This window comes from Schistocerca nitens, unplaced genomic scaffold (genome assembly GCF_023898315.1).
Source record: "Schistocerca nitens isolate TAMUIC-IGC-003100 unplaced genomic scaffold, iqSchNite1.1 HiC_scaffold_355, whole genome shotgun sequence".
NCBI lineage: Eukaryota > Metazoa > Arthropoda > Insecta > Orthoptera > Acrididae > Schistocerca > Schistocerca nitens.
The window spans coordinates 22,501-27,500 of NW_026045889.1; the positions used below are offsets into that span (position 1 = coordinate 22,501).

The following is a 5,000-nucleotide window of genomic DNA, read 5'->3' on the forward strand; positions in this document are numbered from 1 at the left end:
TTATCGGAATTAACCAGACAAATCGCTCCACCAACTAAGAACGGCCATGCACCACCACCCACCGAATCAAGAAAGAGCTATCAATCTGTCAATCCTTCCGGTGTCCGGGCCTGGTGAGGTTTCCCGTGTTGAGTCAAATTAAGCCGCAGGCTCCACTCCTGGTGGTGCCCTTCCGTCAATTCCTTTAAGTTTCAGCTTTGCAACCATACTTCCCCCGGAACCCAAAAGCTTTGGTTTCCCGGAGGCTGCCCGCCGAGTCATCGGAGGAACTGCGGCGGATCGCTGGCTGGCATCGTTTATGGTTAGAACTAGGGCGGTATCTGATCGCCTTCGAACCTCTAACTTTCGTTCTTGATTAATGAAAACATACTTGGCAAATGCTTTCGCTTCTGTTCGTCTTGCGACGATCCAAGAATTTCACCTCTAACGTCGCAATACGAATGCCCCCGCCTGTCCCTATTAATCATTACCTCGGGTTCCGAAAACCAACAAAATAGAACCGAGGTCCTATTCCATTATTCCATGCACACAGTATTCAGGCGGGCTTGCCTGCTTTAAGCACTCTAATTTGTTCAAAGTAAACGTGCCGGCCCACCGAGACACTCAATAAAGAGCACCCTGGTAGGATTTCAACGGGGTCCGCCTCGGGACGCACGAGCACGCACGAGGCGGTCGCACGCCTTCGGCTCGCCCCACCGGCAGGACGTCCCACGATACATGCCAGTTAAACACCGACGGGCGGTGAACCAACAGCGTGGGACACAAATCCAACTACGAGCTTTTTAACCGCAACAACTTTAATATACGCTATTGGAGCTGGAATTACCGCGGCTGCTGGCACCAGACTTGCCCTCCAATAGATACTCGTTAAAGGATTTAAAGTGTACTCATTCCGATTACGGGGCCTCGGATGAGTCCCGTATCGTTATTTTTCGTCACTACCTCCCCGTGCCGGGAGTGGGTAATTTGCGCGCCTGCTGCCTTCCTTGGATGTGGTAGCCGTTTCTCAGGCTCCCTCTCCGGAATCGAACCCTGATTCCCCGTTACCCGTTACAACCATGGTAGGCGCAGAACCTACCATCGACAGTTGATAAGGCAGACATTTGAAAGATGCGTCGCCGGTACGAAGACCGTGCGATCAGCCCAAAGTTATTCAGAGTCACCAAGGCAAACGGACCGGACGAGCCGACCGATTGGTTTTGATCTAATAAAAGCGTCCCTTCCATCTCTGGTCGGGACTCTGTTTGCATGTATTAGCTCTAGAATTACCACAGTTATCCAAGTAACGTGGGTACGATCTAAGGAACCATAACTGATTTAATGAGCCATTCGCGGTTTCACCTTAATGCGGCTTGTACTGAGACATGCATGGCTTAATCTTTGAGACAAGCATATGACTACTGGCAGGATCAACCAGGGAGCTGCGTCAACTAGAGCTGAGCAGCCGGCCGCCCGGGAGTGTGTCCCGGGGGCCCGCGCGAACACGCAAGCGTCCGCTCAATTATTCTGCAAACAGGAGGAGGCTGGGCTCCCCTGCACGATACACCTCGAAACCCTCTCAGGTCCCGGCGGCGCGCAGCGCCGTCCTAAGTACTTGGTCGGGTTCGAGAGAGGCGCAATCGCCCGGAGATAGGCGAGTAGACGCTTTCAGTGCGACCACCCGTGCCCCCAACTGAGCTTGCCGCTGCCGACAGAGGCCCGGGAGCGTGCTGTCGTGGTGTTGCCGGCGGGAGACAACACGCGGCCACAAACAGTGACCGGGCAGCTCCAACGCCAGCGCCACAGAGGGGCAGAGCCCCACTTGGGTGCCAAAGCGAACTCTCCCAGCACAGCGCACGCGCCAACACATCCGCACAGCTGCGATACAAACCACCTGCGAGAACCGCGGGGGCGACCGAGCAGCAGACGGCGTCGCGGCGCCGAGTGCCGGGCGGCGGCGCATCCTCAACGCACACAGTCCTCAATCGGACCAGCACACTGCAGATGTCCACCGCGCTTCGCACCGGGCCCGGGAGGACCCACTTTGGCCGCACGGCGCCGCGCGCTGGGTGCGCCGGCACGCAGATGCGCCGCCTGCCGCGTCCGTCAGCCGGCGCGCCTGCCACTGGGCGCCCCCACCAGCCGGCTGCCGCGCGTGCGCCCACGCAGCGCGCGGCCAGCACGCCGGGCGCCCCCCCCTCACCGGCCGGGGACGGTCCCACCCAGCCACCGCCGCGTATCGCTTCATACCCACATGCCCACTCACGTTCGTGGGTATGACGGGTGTCGCTGAAGCAACCGGTTAATACCTGTACCGATCGTCGATATCAACGATTCACCTCCAGCGCGAACAACCGCGCAACAACGGATTTCCAGTTCATTTGCGTAACTTGGGCAGCAAACGTAGACATCCATCTACATTTGCGACTTCTACGAGTCTTGCATGCCTGGATGTTGTGTGTCACGACGCACTCCATCAGCATACATACACGCTGCGACGTGTGCACGAAAGAACACGTGGAAGGTGGCCAGCGTACGTATACGAATGCCATTGCACAGCTGCGAAGCGCATTCAACACGCGAACTCCTGACCGACGAGCTAGAGGTGACAGGAGGGGAGGGGGGGGCGGGGGCGATATACGTCCTATTGCAGTACACAATACAGTGGATAGCGGGACCATGTGGAAAGTAAGCAACACTCGCAAGATGTGAGGGTACGCACCGTAAAATGAATCAATACGCAGAACACCACAGTGTGCGCGAAGTGAACTATGTTGAGATGGTTGCAATTAGGCAACGCTACACGAATTCCTAGAGTCATATAACTAACAATTACAGGGCAGGTTAGGGCGCAACGTAGGTTAGGTTAGGGCGCAACGTAGGTTAGGTTAGGGCGCAACGTAGGTTAGGTTAGGGCGCAACGTGGGTTAGGTTAAGGCGCAACTTGGGTTAGGTTAAGGCGCAACTTGGGTTAGGTTAAGGCGCAACTTGGGTTAGGTTAAGGCGCAACTTGGGTTAGGTTAAGGCGCAACTTGGGTTAGGTTAAGGCGCAACTTGGGTTAGGTTAGGGCGCAACTTGGGTTAGGTTAGGGCGCAACTTGGGTTAGGTTAGGGCGCAACTTGGGTTAGGTTAGGGCGCAACTTGGGTTAGGTTAGGGCGCAACTTGGGTTAGGTTAGGGCGCAACTTGGGTTAGGTTAGGGCGCAACTTGGGTTAGGTTAGGGCGCAACTTGGGTTAGGTTAAGGCGCAACATAGGTTAGGTTAAGGCGCAACATAGGTTAGGTTAAGGCGCAACATAGGTTAGGTTAAGGCGCAACATAGGTTAGGTTAAGGCGCAACATAGGTTAGGTTAAGGCGCAACATAGGTTAGGTTAAGGCGCAACATAGGTTAGGTTAAGGCGCAACATAGGTTAGGTTAAGGCGCAACATAGGTTAGGTTATGGCGCAACATAGGTTAGGTTATGGCGCAACATAGGTTAGGTTAAGGCGCAACATAGGTTAGGTTAAGGCGCAACATAGGTTAGGTTAAGGCGCAACATAGGTTAGGTTAAGGCGCAACATAGGTTAGGTTAAGGCGCAACATAGGTTAGGTTAAGGTGCAACATAGGTTAGGTTAAGGTGCAACATAGGTTAGGTTAAGGTGCAACATAGGTTAGGTTAAGGTGCAACATAGGTTAGGTTAAGGTGCAACATAGGTTAGGTTAAGGTGCAACATAGGTTAGGTTAAGGGATGGTGTATGAGGGGGGAGGGGACGAGGTTCGTTCATAGTGATGATGGTAAGTGGACGCCTGAGGCACCCTGAGATGTGTCACGTCAGGATGCACCTTTGGCTCAGGGGAGGTGGTGCGCCGGTTCCGTGGGTGTGGCAAGGGAGTGGCAGACCTGTGTCTTTCATTCCTGCCATTGCCTATATGCTGTGAGACAAGGCAGTGTGGTGGTGTTGGTTGCACCCCTGTGTAGGACATGTGTGGGTGTTTGTGGCTTATCTGAGTAATGATGGTTGTTGGAAGAGTGAGATATTCTGTTTTTGGGGTGGACCTCCTGGTTTTGTTATCATAGTGTGAATTGTGTAATGTGGCGGAGAGGATGCACTGGATGTTGTTCCATGCTGGTGCTTAGATATTTTGTCTGTGTCTGTTACAGGCAGAGAGTAGTGTGTGATAGAGTGTCTGGGTGACGTGTAGTTCGCATGTGTGCACAGACTGTCAGCATGTATAGGGACTGTTGTATGTCGTATGCCATCTATATTCCGATGGCTCTGCATCTATTAGTAATCAGCGCCATGTATCAGTTTAATCTGGTTGCGGTCACGCGGTGTTCTATCTCTGTACAGTAGTAGAGGTGCGACTGCACTACGTAGCTACCCCTCGCGGCAGCTTTCCCCGGTGTATGGCATATGATTATCGGCAATCAGTCGATTAGTGACAACTGGTCGTGTGACAACGTCACATGTCTGCGGGTGGGATACGCTACACCCTGCCTGTGGGTCAGGGCTCAGGAACGCTCTCCTGACGCTGAGCGCTCGGACCGTCATTACCCGTCTGAGTAATATATTGCGGAGCGCTTTTAGCCATTGCCCAGAGTCTTTGCGACTGCGAGTGCAACGCCCATGGGGATCGACATGGTTGGGGCGCTTTCTAGCTGATCGCTCGGCATCGGAATCCGTACTGAGCAACGCAATCGCGCACAGACTTGGAGCATGTGTAGGGACAGCGGGAATTTCGCATCTTGGATTAAACTCTTCATGAAACGGACGATATAGGGGTGGATTGCAACTTACGACTGCGAGAAGAGTCCGCCGTTCATCCGCTGGAGTTGTGAGTTGGGCTGTTGGGGTGGAGCACGTACGGGTGCGGGTGGAGTGATTGTCGGTCGACCACTTTCTGCGGCGCAGGCACTGGCGTCGGGGCTCCTGGGGTGGACAGAGGATGCCGTCTTTGTGGGTGGCGTCGGACAATGTGTACTGTGCGCCCATCGATGTCGTATTCAGCTTGGCGTCTCATAGATGGCGGTATCGCC

General features: G+C 54.4%; 1 non-coding gene across 1 annotated transcript in view; it reads right to left on the reverse strand.

Annotated features, from left to right (window-relative positions):
- LOC126228273 (small subunit ribosomal RNA) overlaps window positions 1-1,420 on the reverse strand; it is a 1,909-nt gene extending 489 nt beyond the window's left edge. The window contains exon 1 of the ribosomal RNA XR_007544081.1: window positions 1-1,420. This exon is cut by the window's left edge and continues 489 nt beyond it. This is a non-coding gene — a ribosomal RNA (small subunit ribosomal RNA).
- Between the last annotated feature and the right edge of the window lie 3,580 nt (window positions 1,421-5,000).